Source organism: Argiope bruennichi, chromosome X1 (assembly GCF_947563725.1).
Source record: "Argiope bruennichi chromosome X1, qqArgBrue1.1, whole genome shotgun sequence".
Taxonomy (NCBI): domain Eukaryota; kingdom Metazoa; phylum Arthropoda; class Arachnida; order Araneae; family Araneidae; genus Argiope; species Argiope bruennichi.
The window spans coordinates 124,225,521-124,243,613 of record NC_079162.1 but is presented as its reverse complement, the minus strand read 5'-3'; the positions used below and the strand labels follow the sequence as shown (position 1 = coordinate 124,243,613).

General features: G+C 31.0%; 1 protein-coding gene across 2 annotated transcripts in view; it reads left to right on the top strand.

Annotated features, from left to right (window-relative positions):
* The window catches only part of LOC129958354 (toll-like receptor Tollo), a 276,682-nt gene that overhangs the window by 212,796 nt on the left and 45,793 nt on the right, over positions 1-18,093 (top strand). Inside the window, exon 6 of one of the 2 annotated variants that reach the window (XM_056070781.1) lies at positions 6,502-6,889. The exons of the other annotated variant lie outside the window; for it this stretch is intronic. The gene's annotated coding sequence lies outside the window, so the exon portion shown is untranslated. The remainder of the gene's footprint in view (positions 1-6,501; positions 6,890-18,093) is intronic. 2 annotated transcript variants of the gene reach the window in all.

The following is an 18,093-nucleotide window of genomic DNA, read 5'->3' as shown; positions in this document are numbered from 1 at the left end:
AAGTTAAACTAGAAAATCTTGTTTGGCCTCTTTTTCAAATTCTATTAAAATTTCAATTTTATCTTTCAATGAAAATGCGTTACATTTTCCATTTTTTTTTTTTTTAATAGTAATAGAAATAAAGGAAAAGCATAAGTGCTCGCAAACATAAGAATTCGAGAAATGCATGTTTATAGGACAGTCAGTCCGGTGAAGTGACCCTGCCCTTGACCGTTTCCCACCCTCCAGCCATGGGATTTTTCCATGTGTTCTATACTTCCTGCTTTTTTCATTTGGAATTTTTATTTTACTTATTACGTCTAAAACTTTTTGGCAAAGATGTTATCCTCTTTGCTTTCCAGGAAAATCCCCTCTTTAGTAAGAAAGGCGATGACTGAAGCAGAAATTTTGAAAGGGGGGGGGGGCAACGTAAAAGCGAAGCTTTATATGTATAAATGAAATATTTTATCACTGCAGTGGTTATAAATGAACCAGAACTATGGAAAATGATAGATAAATGAGAAACATATAAACTGTGTATTTGCTGCACTTGAATAATACAGTGGGGAATATTTGGGCGGTATATTTGTGCCGATAGAAATAAATGCAGCTAAATTTCATCTGTGAAAACCGATTTATATTTACTCAATTTAGTAGTTCCTTTTTTAAAAAGCTAATTTTTTAAAATTATTTTTATTGTGTTTTTTTTATCCGAAATCTTAACAAAAAAAAATCATGCCGACGTAAATTGCTACAGAATTATAGAAGTTTCAAAATAAATTTTACTTTTTAATTAGCTAAAATGTGTCGCAAAATGAAAACCTTCAGTTTTGTTATCTCTGGTTGAGTCAGTTTATGTATATATAAAATCTAACATTCATGCCACAGAAATCATTTGTCATTACGTATATCAAATGGCAATGGTCAAATGTTAAAAAAAAACCTATACACCAGAGATTATTTATCTCTAGATAAGTAAGCTATGGAACAATATGACAGAAATTTTTCTTGTCTTTCAAAACTATTATCTCACAAAAATGATTTTTGAAAAATTTTCTTTAAAGTAAAAAAAAAAAAACTTTTTAACAATTTTTTTTTTTCTGTACATTTTTTTTTTCATTTTTAATGTATATTTGAAATATAATTTGATTCACAATCTGTAAAATTTCTTTTAAAAAAATGCATTTTATATTTTAATATCCTAAAAAGTTAATAAACTGGGCGAACAAGCTGGTCGGCAAAGGTGGCTACTTCTTTAAAAAATGCTGATTGTTTGTTTGTTTGGAAGAGGAATTATTTAAAGAAATGAGAATTATGTTTTCAAAAATATTCTTATTCATTAAGCAAGAGAATGTAACAATATGCACTGCTTCAATTTATTGTAAATTTTCAGTGGGCTAGTAAACAACAAAATATCTGTAAACTTTCTTCTTTTTTTTAACTTTTAGAATTTTTTTTGTAGTTATTAATTTCTATATTATAATATTAAAAATAATACGATTGGATTCATATTTTTCACAGGACATATCACACTCAGCTGTCATTCATATATAGATTTTTTTTAACTCGAGATAATAATTCAAGTAGATAATGATGACTCAATTAATGATAACTCAATGACAAATGATGATAATTCAAGTAATTCTTTTGTGCGAGATTTTGAACTTACCAATGATACATCTCAATAATTATATATCTTTAGCTTTATCGAAAGATCAAATATCTTTAGCTTTGTCGAAAAATCAACTGTCTTGAGCTTTGTCGAAAAATCAACTGTCTTGAGCTTTGTCGAAAAATCAACTGTCTTGAGCTTTGTCGAAAAATCAACTGTCTTGAGCTTTGTCGAAAAATCAACTGTCTTGAGCTTTGTCGAAAAATCAACTGTCTTGAGCTTTGTCGAAAAATCAAATATCTTGAGCTTTGTCGAAAAATCAACTGTCTTGAGCTTTGTCGAAAAATCAAATATCTTGAGCTTTGTCGAAAAATCAAATATCTTGAGCTTTGTCGAAAAATCAAATATCTTGAGCTTTGTCGAAAAATCAAATATCTTGAGCTTTGTCGAAAAATCAAATATCTTGAGCTTTGTCGAAAAATCAAATATCTTGAGCTTTGTCGAAAAATCAAATATCTTGAGCTTTGTCGAAAAATCAAATATCTTGAGCTTTGTAGAAAAATCAAATATCTTGAAAGATTTAAAGTATTATACATGTATATGTTTAAGATGTCTTTGATAGTTTGAATATTCGATCGAAAATACTTGAAGGATTTGTAAATGCCGTCTTTAAAGCGCCTCTCATAGACAGTATTAAATTTCATTCATTTTTTTCTTTTATTATTTTTTGTGATTCTGGCTCTACAGTAGTTCCTTGAATGTTCGAAGTGTTTATAAGGTTGAAAGTGTTAATACGCAATCCAAATAAAATTCGTTTTCGTGCTATTAATATGTGTCATTTTATTCATAAGTGATGGAACGAAAATTCGTTTTGTGAAATATTTGATAGTGGAAAGTTTCCATTTCCGGAAAATAATGGATTCATATCTGCTACCAAATAGATTAGCATAATTCTTTCTAATACTGTGAACTCGGAGTGTTGTTTGTTTATGAAATAAAGTTCGGCTTCAAAAATAGCAGTTAGTAAAACATGGAAGCTATTTCTTGACCCCTGTTTGATCTTATACTGATTGATGAGTCGCCACGCTTCACAAGCCTTATTTAGATGGAGCTGCGTCATTTCTACTTATCCTTATCTGTTGGTACTTATTTAGATCTGAATTCTTATCTATGTGCTAACTACATCCATTCATTTCCGCTCGAAATAAATGGAAAGAGATTAATTTTCTTCGTTTCTTATCTATTTATTAGCATCCTGTGTCTTGGGCTTTGCTGCAAGAAGAAAAGGATCTTTTCTTATCATCGGGCTGAATTTTCCGACACGACATTTAAACTAAGTCGATTAAATAAGGTATTAAAACAGGACATTGCTACGAAGCGTTTCATTAGAACGAATTTAAGGAGAGTATTGCGAATTTTACATTGAATCTATTAATTTGTCCTTTTATTTTTTATTATTTCAAAACCAACCAATTTTGTCTGCTATTCAATTTTTGCAATCATGATGTAATGTGGAACATTTTTACTAAATGGTGTGAATTTTTCCGTTAATGTATGGTCGTTTTAGTCTATTTTTTTCTTTTCATCTTTTCTTATCATCGGGCTGAATTTTCCGACACGACATTTAAACTAAGTCGATTAAATAAGGTATTAAAACAGGACATTGCTACGAAGCGTTTCATTAGAACGAATTTAAGGAGAGTATTGCGAATTTTACATTGAATCTATTAATTTGTCCTTTTATTTTTTATTATTTCAAAACCAACCAATTTTGTCTGCTATTCAATTTTTGCAATCATGATGTAATGTGGAACATTTTTACTAAATGGTGTGAATTTTTCCGTTAATGTATGGTCGTTTTAGTCTATTTTTTAAACCATCAAAATAAAAATGGGAAACTCTGATTATAGATGACTGAAAATTCTTTTTTTTGTGTGTGTGTGTGTGTGTGTGTGTGTTTGTTGACAGTATGGACAGTATTACTTGATATTTTTTATTTAGTTTTTTTTATGTTGCTTTTAAATTATAAGTGCTTCTGATTTTTTTTCTTGTCTTAAAAAATGAAAATTTTTGACCAAATTAGCTTACAAAATTAAATAATGTTCTTTTCTAAGAGATTAAAAAACTTAGTCTATTTATATTAAAATCCAACAATATTTACTTCTCACTAACCCCTTAACCAACGGATTTAAACTTCCTAATTAGATGACACATCATATTTGGGACATTTATAGCCCCTTATATTATATTCTTATAATAATATAAGGGGCATTTGAGATTTTGAAGCATTTTTAAGTGATTTTTTGTTTTAAATTACTTAATACTTTCACTTAATTGCAAATTAAAAACTAAATATTCAGATATTCAACGCGCGTATCAAGCATGTCATTGTATGCGGAAAGGGATTTAAATCCAATTTAGGTTAGCCTGATGTGAATGTTTGCAAATGGGTATTAATGTATGAAGCTGCTATGTCGCAAGTTCTCAAACGGACGCTGTCCATTTACAATAATTTTTAACCCTTTGCACTCGGAAAAGAAATTCGATGCAAAATTGTTCATCTAATACAAGGGCTTGTTTATTGTTGCGAAAAATATATATAATTATTTCAAGTTGAATTTCTCCTAAAAGTTAATTTGCATCTTTTTACCATTTTGTAGGTATTTTTAACAATCAAAATCGAAAAATAAATATAACCTCAAAATGATGCACCATCTTGAATGGTGACCATGAGTCACCTCCCGAATGCAAAGGGTTAATAACTTCCGATGAAACATTAAAATAATAATGAAACAAAATCTTGAATCAGCTGGAACATTTAAAGAAAAGTAAGCATTTTTCTTTTAGGATATTTACTTATCAGTATCGTTGCATTTATTGGTCAAATTGTGTATAACGGATCGCATTTTATTATTGGTCTAGACGTAAGTAAAAGAGATTAATTTCATACTGATGACAAGGACGGAAACTGGGTCTTCTGTGTATACAGGGAAGTATTAAAGGTATGTATCTTTCTCTTTCGAATGAACCGCTTAACAAAATGAAATCCAATTACGGTTTCTATAAATGAATAGTCTGTGTATATTTTTGAAAGGGTCATATAGAATTGTTTTGTCATGCCGATGTATATAAAACCGTATGGAAATAAGGAATCCGATGTTTGAGAATTTGCGTATAATTATTTATGTGTTAGGTAATCTATGCAAAACACTCATTCTTTTGTTACCATATCTCTTTCTTACTCTCTTTTCACTTCGAAGCTAAATTAATTTATATTGGAGATGTTGGATTCTAAATGAATTTTCAGAGCAGCTTTTTTACTAAATGCTGATTAGTTTCATGAATTACGATTAACTACCCGAAGAATTTGTTCCAAATGTAATTACATGATACTCATAGCAAAATACCACTGCCAATTATATTTTTTCTGAGCCAGCTGCATCTTTTACTTCCATTTTTAAGATATATCTGCCTTTCTGATTTCTTTCCTCGTTTTTATCTATAAAATAAAAATTAATATGTCTGAGGAATCTCTATTTTTATCAGCCTTAAGAGACGGAAAAAGTTCTACCAACTGCAGTAATTCAATATGACTGATGCTTCATATTGACTTCCCATTTTGGATTGTGAAACAGTATCAGTAGAAATCATCTAGAATCTACTTTTGTCATTCTTCAATCATTATTGGACACTAGTGATAAACTCCTGGAGCCATTATTTCCCCCCTACTGCAACTTCCATTAAGGTGTTTCTGTATGGATGATACTTTTTATTCCTCAAGATCTGGAAAATCTTTGGAATTTCATTAGTGCGCACCAATGGGCAGATATCGAGTATACCTTATTGCCTTCTTCGGTGAATAGAATGAAATCGAGAAGACCTCAGAAGGAAATAATTGTAAATTATCAATAAAATCTTTCAAAACGGGCCCTGTTTCTATGGTCTCAAAGCCATTATAAAGACTTATTACGTTGTGCTGCAGCTTAAAAAATAAGATTTTTCGCATTTTGATTTCACCATTTAATTTAAATGAAATTAAACACTCTCTTTTACGAATATAGTACTATACTCATTGTAGAAAAGCATACTGATTCATAAGCTAAGATTTTAAATTATCTAAATTATTTTTTTATTAATGGATAAATCCGATCTAAACTTGAAACATTTTCTGCTTATGCCTGGCTTGGTATAGAAAATGTTTATCGTTTAACATAGATCCATTCTAGCACTAATAAATCACCTTCATCAGTGGATTTTTAATGACGAAGGTCCCATTTTTTTATAAATAAGGCACAAGTACTGCTACATTAATTCAATATTTTTATTAGAAAAGAAAGCAATGCAAATGATTTTGGATTTTAATATTAAACTAGTCGCTGGAAATAAATTTTAAACCGTCGAATCATCAAGAGACTAATAATTTAACGTCCTCAAAAATATTTTTGTAATTATTGTTTATGAATTTTAAGAATCTGTAAATTTATTTCTTTGTAATGATGAGCAATTTGGAAGAGAAAAAGAATCAATTTAGTCTGACGTCCAAATTAACGTTCAATTCCAAAATCTCTTTTGGATTTCTTATGGTGCTTTCCCCTCTCTTACATCGTCTGTACAAATCTTTGAGCTTCAGTTCCATTACGTCTTCAGTCATTATTTGCTTGAATCGCTTGCAATAATCAGGTTATCATAATGATGATGACTTTAATTGATTGGAATTGGTTAATGAGTAATGGTTTTCGCAGTGAAGGTTTGTTATTTAATTACTTTTATAATAAGATATCTCCTATCCTGACGTTGGTGAACAGGTTAGTTACAAATTTAATTTGCGTTCATCTTTTCCACCGATTTTTCTTAGCTGTAATTTCTTATCAAATAATTTCCAGCAATTATTTTAGTTTTCCTTCTACTAGGTAAAATTGGCCTGATTTGTTCCAAGGAAGAAATGAGCAAAGGAGAAATCTTTATCAAAATTAGAATGAAAGCACGATTCTTCTAAATTTCAAATGAATAATGAGTGGATCAAGATATCATTCCAAGTAAATTCTAAAGAAAATGCACGAATTTGAATTTCTCCGTGTTGCAAGAATAAAGGAATGGTCTTCAAAAATTTCAAGTCAGCATCTTTTGGATATCGCATGGAGTATGAAGCAATATCCAAGGGAAAATAGCATGTTTTCCCTTTTGGACGAAGGGAGCTATTTCAACGAATTGCTCCCAAACAAGTATTGTGTATCTTAGTACGTGCCGGACCAGATCACCATTTTTTGAATTCAAAAGGCGAATAGCTGGTATTAACAGGTATAAAATATTACTTAGAAATAGTATCTATACGCTTTGTGTATATAAAACTGTGAATTTCATCTCTAGGAAAAAATGTGCATTTGTGGATAATATTGAAAAGGGCATTTTAGCTTGCATATATGCTTAGATATTGCTAATTTAATAACAAATTGTGGGATTTGTCCTATATGATTGTTATATGGAGTATGAAACAAAAATGAAATATAGGAATAGGCCCACTTTCATGCCTTTTCAATGTAAACACTTCAAATAAATTGGCAGCTGGATGTATATTATATCAAAATTTTGATTTAATTTCATCAAAACGTTAATTGTATTTATTCTATACTTCTCTTATCCAACGTTTATTCAATGAACTGCTAAAATGCTTTTAATTAAAAAAAAAACATTATCTGTATGTTTGAAAAATCCAGATCCTCTTGCATTTGTTATGCATAATCTTGCATGTCCTGATGAATACATCATGTAGAAATAGCACTAACGATAAGAAAAATAGCAGGAAAAGTTTTATAGTCACTTTTTTTCCTTTTCGTATTTGACATTTCATAGTACAGAATTGCTAAAACAGTTCCGAAGTTTTGAATTTGTACAGGCGCCCTTTGGCAATCCGAAATAATATCATGAGAATATTTGGGTTATAATGGCATCCAAATTCTCTGCAAATGGTCGAAAATTTTGAAGCTGGGAGACACCTCAGGCAGACACAGCTAAACGCAAAAGGAGGGAGAAAAAATGGGTAGGTTCGTAAGTACCCTTTTAGAGGAGTGAGGCAGATATTGATAATAGGGGAAAGGGGAGCTGGATGTAGTATAAAAAGGGACGGTGACAAAGGTGCCGAACTATTCTGCTATCTGTTTCTAATATTTCCTATAGACGACCGCACCCTGTCGTATCTGGAAACCTTAGAGGGTGTAGCGCTTTATCTAGCTTTCTATGTAGTGCTTATGACACAGGTTATAGGATAATGGCAGTGTAGTACTTTTAGCACACGCTCCGCCGATTTGTGTTGTGTGCTTGCGCATTGTTCACAATAGAATCCGAAGTACCACGCTGGGTGGCGATATTTATCTAATGGTGCAGCTACTTACTTGTTGAAGCAGATCTACTGACGTTCAAGCTAAAGTCGGTCTTTTTCAAATATACCGACGGAGAAGCTGCTTCTGGATTTTATGCAGCCTAAGTGAATTCTTTTCACTGTCTTGAATTATATGCGAAGATATGAAACTGAATATTCAGGAGTCTGTACATTTGTCGTTTAAACAATATGAAGAGGGTTCTGTCTTTAAAAAAAGTTAGAAATAAATGTCAAAGAAATTAAATGCGGAAGATATATATTCTTTCTTTTTTCCCACTTAATTCGGTAGCTACACGTCTTTTTAAAATGACCTATGGTAGTAAATAAAGGCTGTTCAGCATGTGTGAGAACATATAGTGAAACAGTTGCTTCCTTTTAAATTTTGATACGGCATATTTATCACTTACTGATAATAAATCTTTATTTTTTTAAGCGTTACATCTGAAGGATTTACAAGCTTGAATCACGTATTGATTAATATTATTATGCTGTAAAATAATATTCAACTGATATTTTTTTTCTCTTTGTTATAAATATTTATTATTATATAGTTTGCCACGGCTCATAGAGAAAATTCGAATTGTCCGCATACTAAATATGTAATATTCCTATCAAATATGAATGAGAGGTGTATGTGATAATGAATCGCAGTAGATTTTACTTATTGATCATTTTGTCTAAATGTCGCATAGACTTGTAATAATCATTGCTTTCAAGAAGAAATGAATTCGATTTCATTTATATGTAACATATTTTTGGTTTAAGTAGAATGCGGGTTCGAAGCAGTGAAGAGACTTCGTATTTATAATTCCGGTTTATTGTCTCCTCAAATTCAAATGAAGAAACCTTTGTTCCGTTTCAAGACTTGGATCAAATTTTAAAGCAATGTTCGCTTCGTATATGGCAGAGTACTTGGGACTCGCAACTCGATAATAAATTGCATTCCATCCAACCATTTATTTCTGGGTTTAAGAATGACTCTCTCAGCCGTAGAATGAGTGTTGTGTTAACAAGGCTTCGCATAGGTCATACTCATTTTACTCAAACATTTACTTCATTCAGACACAGCTCCAATTTGTGCAAAATGTAATGCTATAATTTCAGTTCGGCATATACTATGTGAATGCCCTAAATACCGCTTTCTAAGAGCAAAATATTTCGGCAGTGATTATCCAAATTTGAAAGATATAATTGGCGAACCTTTTCATATTAATGTATTTTCATTTTTACTTGACATTAATTTCATGCATAATATCTAAAATTCTATTTTCACTTTGTTATTTTAACTTTACATCCCCTTACTGTAACGAGTATATTTTTTGTATTTTAAGTTAACTCGAGTTTGGCACTGCTTGGCCAGTATTGGCCCTTGCGAAAATAAAAAAAAAAACAAAAAAATAAAATAAAATTATTCTCTCTTGGGAAGCAAACTTGATTATTTACAAAAAGGCGCAGCGCGGCACAAAAACAGAAGGCAAAAAGGGACGAGCAAATGATCACTGGTCTTAAATAACATAGGATTTCTGGCCAGGCGCCAATTCAATACACGTGGTGTGACCTTGGACACCTTTTCAAGGGCAACCGAAGATATAACTTTCTCTTGATACGTAGTATTGAGGCGCATTATTTTTATAGAGGAATTAATTAAACCGAAAGTGGAATTGGATCACGAAATAAGAGAATATTTTAGAATGAAGTTACGATGGGCTAAATTAAGATAAAATCTTTGACATTAATTTTGATTAAATTAAGAGTTTAAAATATCATTACATATATATAATCGTTTCAGATTACTTCCTGTTTGCCAGAAAAATAAAAGGAAACAAGCTTTGGGTTTTCTAAATTAACTTAAAATTTACCTATATCCAACTCTAGTACTCTTTTCTGCCATTCAGACTTCAGCTTTTTTAAGTGGCAAAAACGTTTTATTCATTTTAAAATCAAATAATGTGGAAATAAAATATGGCGTACATAAGAAACTTGGTTTAATATACGTTTACTTCATGTTTTTTCCACCACAAAAATGCCTGTTCAACTCTGTGTTTACTTAGTTAAAATTGCTTTTCTGAACTTCTATGAAACGGGAAGGTAATTGACCCTTAGTAAAATATATTATAAAATGAAATGCCAATTTTGTTGAAAAGTAACTGAATTGCATCGTTTACTTCACCATTTCGAGGCGTAAAATAAAATAATCTTGTATATATCCCAATTCTCTTTTTCATCACCTCACCCGTCAAAACAACCTCACAAAAAAAAAAAACAGAAGCGAAACTATTTTTCATCACATACAAATTTTCGAGTCGTGCGTGAGACGAAATTTCCCCTCATTACCTACTGACTAATGTCCCAAAGGGTTTCGCCAACCCTTCAGGGGGAAAAAAATAAAGCAAGTAAAAAACCAAAAGCAGTTTTCGCCGAAGGCACACCATTTAAAGATTCCCTCGAAATGTCCCATTAACTGGTTATAAATGGAGAACACCGAGGCTCGTTTTACGGGACAATGTACTCACTCGTTTGATATCTTCCCTTGCTGTCACACCTCTGGACCGGAGGAAATGAGTGGATGCCGTTTTAAAAATTAGGTATACAACTTTGATGGGGGACCCGCTATGGGCCCCGCCTTTTGGGGTTCCGCATCAGCCTCCTGCTGGATCAGTGAATGGAAATGAAGAATTTACAAAAGGTGTCAACCGCGGAACAGGAGGAATCTGCTCATCTTCAACAAGCTAAAAAAGGGTTGGTGGCGCTTTGATTGCTTGAGGCTATTATTATTTCTGTCACAGGTGTTATGTGCCCTTTTGTTGTTTCAGGAAACAAACTGCACCAGTTTGTTATAACGAAACCTAACTTTGCAAAGAATAGGATTTGACGTTTGGAGGGGGAGAGGGGATAAATAAAGGAACAAATAACCAACCCTTCCGTGCTACTTGCATTCAAACAGTTTTGGGTGATGAGAAAAATGTAGAAAGGCTATACAGCGTGGGAAAATGTTTGTTGTGGTCTGTTTTTTAGCATTGCTGGAATTCTATAAAGCTTGGTTTCTGGCAAAAGCGAGATTTTTTTTTTAAAGTGACAATTTTGTGCTTTAGACATTTGCGTCATTGCTTAGTTCTAAGGCAGACTTTCTGAAACTTCTTTCCCTTGGGTCCATTTTTTGGGTAGAAAAAAATGTAGTGCTATCGTAGTTTTGTACAAAACCTTTTCATAATTAACAATGATGAAAATAAACAAGTGATTTTATTTGAACTTATAACTGAGAAATAAAAACGAAGTTATACGAAAGTGCTCAACTTTGTCCACTTAATATTCCATTTTAATGATCTGAAAACATGCAAAAATCAATAAAATTAAAAGATCAAAATACACTATATCTTGTAGAAGATTGAATATTCTTTCAGATAACATAAAACATCGTGCATTTTTAAATTTTAAAAGAAGAAACAAACGCTTATGAATTTTTATTCAGCCCAACATCTTTTTAACTTATTTGAGTGCATTTAAAAGTGCCCATTAAAAAATACTTCTAAGAATGCATTACAGATACGGTCATTATTTTATCAAAAGTTTAGAAATATTTATATATTACTTATTTTCCGTTTACTATCATTTTGAAATTTTAATGAATATGCTTTAAGAAAGTATTGTATAGTTTGTTAAAGGATTGCAGAGGATAAGGACTATAACTTTTTATTCTCATCCTATTTTACCTTCCTAATAAGATATAATACAACAATCCACCATATTATAATAAACATAACTATGAATACTGAGCGGAAGTTCTATCATGCGATTATTAAATTTGAATTATTTTCTGGGACGTCATTCTGGAGTTCCTCTTTTCTGGAATATTATTTCGTCGCCTTATTATATTGAATTCTATTGTTCTGAGTATAGGAACTTATACTTTCACATATTTCATATATATTCATATTTATTACGTATATAGACATATATATTTCAGCAAAGAATGTGGTTCCGATTAGTTTTTTTTTTTTAAATATGGCATTGAATTGACATACAGAGTGGAATTTTTCGATATTAATAAATACTTTAATTAAAAACATTTTGGTTATTAATTTTTTAAAATCAAAATTGGGCTTATGGTTTTTTTCCAGGATAAAGAAATGCGATAGCCTAAGAAACAATTTATATGAAATAAAATTGGTATTTTTTTTATTACAAGGATAAGTTTATTAAATGGGCATCCATCTATAAAACAAAACTACTTTGAAAATAATTTCTTACTTATGAATTATTGAACACTGATTTATCAACAAAATGATAATTTTCTTGCAGATCCTCGAAGTTGTTTCCTTAAATTAGGACTGAAAATACAATGTTACAGTATTTTACATGACTAACTAGCGTCTTTATAATTCGAAAATTATATTGGATAAGGAATTATATAAAGTCTTTAGATTCTGATGGCCACTTTTTTTCAATCTTAATGCAAGGCCCGAATTAAACATTGCAGCTATCTTAGTAAAAATCATAAAATATGCCAGACATTTTCTGTTATGTTTCATCCGAGAGAGAGTGGACGTTGGGAATTTTCAAAAAGCCGACTACACACTGTTAATGACATTTGTGGTATATATCGCCACATTATCCTGCTGAAAAATGAAAGTATTTGGGTGAAGTGCAACTTTAAATTTGATTTCTTGCTTTGTAACATCGATAAATAAGTTTGTGATAACGCGGCTACCGTTTTAAATGATAATATCGAGGACATTATTGGGAATAATTGCTCTCCGTATCACGATACAGTTAAAACTAAATAAAGGCGGGAGGAATAGAATTTTTTTTTTCCTTAAATCATGGTAAAAATGGGAGAATCTGTCCTATTTAATATTTGTGTGTTGAAATTTCTTTATCGACAAAAATTATTTATCCTCACTGAAGTTCAATAAATAATCTTTTGTAAAGAAAAGCATATTATGAGCCTTCAGCTACGATTACTGTCTTAGTTTCTATCGCTTTATATTTCTGAGTCATCCTTCTGACGGTTGAAATTGAAGCTGTAATCCCATTTTCTTTATCAAATTTTATGGCTGGTAGGCACGATTAGATACATGCCAAAGAATCAACTGGAGTTCTTTAGCTGTTGAGACTTCCGCTATTTTTCCCTTATTGATGCGCACATCCTTCAAAAGACTTAAACACTTTAGCACTATGATTTTTTTTCCTTTAAGTTTCCAGTTCTGAAGATCTTTAGATTTTGAAATGCAGGTCTCATTTCACGAAAGAAATTACCATATTTAATTTACTCAGTGATTACCACAAACTATAAGATAAAAAATCATTTTTAGATTACTATATTTATTGAATTTAAACTTGTAATGATATTCATGTCGCGCGATATTTGCTATGGCATTTTATTTCAAATTTACCTAAGAGGTATATTTTATATTTACTTTAAGTTATTTTAAAAAGCATCATTAATGTTACTAAATTTTAATTCAATGAAAGATCCGAGACTTAATTATCACTGTGGTTTGCTTGTTAACCCTTTGACCTCTTGACATACGAATTTAAATAACTTCCTAATTAGTTGACGCATGCTATTTGGAGCAATTATTTTAATTCTTTTAATAATAAGAGCATTTGAAACAATGATGCGATTTTAAGTGACTTTTGCATTTTAAATTGCTTAATGCTTAAGTGTAGATTTAAAATTAAAAATTCAGTAATTCGATTCCCTAGTCAGTCTCGTCATTGTATGCGAAGGGGTTAATGTGGATAAGAAAATATTCATTTTCTGTTTAAAGTATTTTGATCAGGAGCATAATAAAAGTAAATTAAACTCAGAAGTTTAAAAAAAAACCATCTTACGCATTTCAAGAAGGATCGAAAATTTCCTATTTTTGCTCTCATGCAGAAGCAAATATTCTATAAGCTAATATTCTATAATTCCATTTAAGTTAATAAGACCACTTTTATTTTTGATGATCTCAGTGCTTAAGCCCTGTTTTATGCAGGTTGAAGATACTTTATCTTTTTAAATAACTCTTGAAACTGAGTGCGGATTGTTCAAAGATTTACCCTTTATTAAAGCCTGTCCCTCCTCAATCCAGGAGCTGATAAAATTAATGACAATATCTTATTGAGTTTTATTGTGTGCACATAAAGCTTTATTTGAACAGATTCTTTCAGGTTCTTAAGGGTTTCAAATCATTGTCGATATCGGATCCATTAAAAATAGCAACGCTCAACAATTATTAGTTGAAACAGAACGTGATAGCACGTACCAACCAGCTCTTCAGTTTGGGGGGGGGGGTTCGAAGATGCTTAGTTTTGGAACATTAAAACAAAAAAAATAAAAAATAAAAATGCTTCTTTTTTTTTTTTACACATTTAATTTTTACATCCAAAAATAAAGAAAGAATTCATGTTTTTAGTGAATTAATTTAGAGAATATGTTATTAAGAGTATATGAGAAATAAGAGCAGCTTTCGTAGTGGTTTGGAGTCTTTTGGAGCTGATAAATCAAGTGATTTGAGTAAACCTTTATGAAGTTTTGAAAAAATATTGGATATTTTCTAGCCTTCTTAATATGGATTTAATTCAGTATTGGCATTTGTTTTTGTTTGTTTTGTTTAAATTATTGATTTCTAAGCAAAAACGCTGGAAATATTGGATTTTCTTCCAGATTTTATTAATTTTTATCTCTTCCTTTAGAAAGACGTAGTAAAAAAAATCTATTCATTTTATCAATGTGGCTTTAAATTAACGTAATGATTTTTGAATAGGTATATTCATTAACCAAAAAAAAATCTTTTATTGTTATTTTTACGTTTTTGGATTGATGCTCCGATTCTGACTTTAGGGCATTTTTTTTATATTGTCTTGCTGTCTAATTGACTGGAAGAAAGCTACAAACGAGTGAGAAATTTTCAACATTGTGGGAATGTTTTTTACTTTGGCGTACTTCTACTGTTAAATTTACTGATATCAAAACAAAAAGTAATATTCCAAATTAGTGTAAATAATGTGATAAAACGAATTGTATGAGATCAAGTGTTTTTGATTGCTTATTTTAATATTTTTGTGAAGAAGCAATTTAAAAATTTGACATATTTCTAATTAATTTCCTTCAATTCTTCTGCAAGTAATATATACAAGTATTATTAAAACTTAACCTTTTGTATTCGGAAAAGTAATTCGATGCCCAATTATTCACCTAATACAAATATTTGTTTATTGTTCCGAAATATATATATATAATTGTTTTAAGTTGAATTTCCCTGAAAAATTAATTTACATCTTTTTACGATACTGTAGGCGTTTTAAGACAAAATTGGAAAATAAATAAAACATTAAAATGATGCACCGTCTTGAATGGTGAGTAAGAGGCACCATCCGAGTGCGGAGGGTTAATTCTACTTTCTTCTTTTTAAACATAATTGCCGTTTATTTTTTTGGTTTCTTTTTCCTCTGATCAGAAATGTGTCTTCTTATATTCTTTTTATTGCCAAAATCGAATATTAGTGGCCTTGTTTTCATGAGATCTCTTTAGTTACTGGTGGTCATTATAGTACCTATATACACTGCGTAAAAAAAGTAGAAGGACAGTGTCTTTTTGCCAATTAATATCTCTTATTTTCTCCCAATTACTAGATATTTATGCAGATTTAATTTAATAACCCTTGTTTTCATTTTAGGCAAAAATTAAACATCTACCACTAGTATTATAAAGAAAATTAGTATATATAATTTCCGATGAGTAAAAAAAGTAGAAGGACACTTGCTAATATATTTAATTTAGTGAGTTGCTCTTTATTTAAATAGTGATTTTATACTTTGTTTATCCTTTTCTGTCAAAAAAATCTAATTTGTTTAAAAGTTACGTTGTTTCTCCGTTCTCAGAAATGCCTAAAGGAATACCTTTGAACGATTTGCAAAAAGGGCAAATTTCCGCATATCAAAATGATGGTAAAGGTGTTAGAGAGATTGCTCGATTGTTGCAGGTGAGCCCCAATACAGTTTCAAACTTTATCAGAAATCTTTATAAAAATGGAAATAAAAAGATGACTGGTACACCGAAGAATTAAACACCACGTGATGAAAGAAAACTTGCTCATGTGCTGAAGAAGAACAAAGGAAGTGTTTCAAAGGCAAGAAATCAAGCAGGACTTAATCATGTGACGAAACAAACAGTTTACAACTATATAAAAAGATCTAAAAAATTCATTTTCGAAAAACGGAAACATCATCCTAAGTGGAAACAAGCTCACATTGATAACCGTTTAGCGTGGGTTAAGGAGCACATGTCCTGGACTACAGAATGGACTTCTGTGATATTTTTCGATGTAAAGAAATTTAACGTAGACGGTCCAGACGGATATCGGCACTACTGGCATTGACTGGGACTGAAGACGAATACTATTCAACACGACAAATGGGAGGAGGGAGTTTAATGGTTTGGTTGGCTGTTGGATACGGAGGAAGGACAAGTCTGGTTTTCTTAAATGGTAGGTAAAAACATACAGACCACATTCAAGTGCTGAATTCCGAGCCTCTTCCTTATGCCTCTGACATGGGAGGGGTGAAGAGTGGAACTTTCAGCAAGACGGAGTTTCCATTCACACCGCGACTGGAGTCAAAAATTGGTTCCTAACAAATAATGTGGATGTTTTACCATGGCCAGCCAAAAGTCCTGACCTTAATATAGTGGAAAACATCTGGGCAATGCTAGTTCGTTGAGTTTATGCTGATGGAAGGTAATTTGATTCGCAAACTCAGCTTCGAGAAGCATTGAATGACTCGTGGGACAATTTTTGTCAAACTGAAATTCAAACTCTATACAATTCACTTCCAAACAGAATATTTAAAGTTATAAAGGCCAATGGGAAGACCATTCCTTATTAAAGTCACTATTTTTTCATTCATTATAATACTGTCCTTCTACTTTTTTTACAAAGTTTCAAAAAAGTGAAACGATTTTTGTTGCCATTAATATTTTATGTTTGAACATCATAATTCTGATGTTAAAATTGTATTTTTGAAATATTTGTTAAATGTTTCTAATAAAAAATTTTAGTAAAAATAAAATATTTTTCGTTTATTGTTACAAAATCAAGTGTCCTTCTACTTTTTTTACGCAGTGTATGATTCCTTATTATCAGTTAATTCTGTCCGATGAAAGTTCTGCCTTTTACACCTTTCATAAAATAAAAGCTTATTGATAAAATAATATCAAAATTTTAAGAGTATGTTCAAGGGATTGTAATATGACCAATGAGAATGAGTTTAGTGACTTGAAAAGTATTGTTTTTGTTTTTTTTTCGTTGTTTTCTCCATTCCAGAGAAATTTCTCAAGATTTGGCTATTTCTTTAGTTCCACTTCTAAAGCGGAAACCCGCGTTTCTTAAAAACGTTAAGTGAATTTCGTTTGTGTGAGGAAAAATATCGGTGACTTCCCACAATGTATAGTTTCGTATCGATTGGCTTCCCTACTGAGATATTAAATTACAGAAACTCCTTAATTAGTTTACATAGTCGTATTTGCAGGCGCTTTCAAGGTAGAAATCCTAATCCCCACAGACAAGTTTGAATCGCTTCACTGATATAATTTAATTTGTCTGTCTGTTCTCTTTAAATACTTTTAGGAATTTGGGCGCTTGTCAAGAAAGATGTTACCTGTTTCATTCGAACAGCCATACAAAACTGTGTTTAGGATTATTTGGTTGACTTGTAAGTGGTGTTAGAATTGGTAGGGTACCTACAGTTAGTTTAGTTAAAAAAAAACAAATATGCAAATAAGTTTGTTTACTGTTTTGCCATTTGAATCTTTGTTAAAGGTATGTTTACTTTTTCTAATTTTAATTCTTTGTGTGGCATTTTTGTTGTATTAATTGTTCCTGTTTTTCTGAGTGATGATAGCTTACATAGAAATAAAACTAAAACTATACAATAGCTCCCCCGTATCCTTTTGTTAGATTGATGTCTTGTTTGAAAGTACAATGTGGAATACTGCAAATGTTGAGCTCCAATGAGAATATCATTTGAAATTCAGTTTTTGAGTATTTGAACTCAAGTTTTAGAATAATCACCCGATTAATAAATTCACTCTGCAAATAAATTTATTTTCAGCTGTTAAGAAAAAATATTGGTTGCGTTAAAG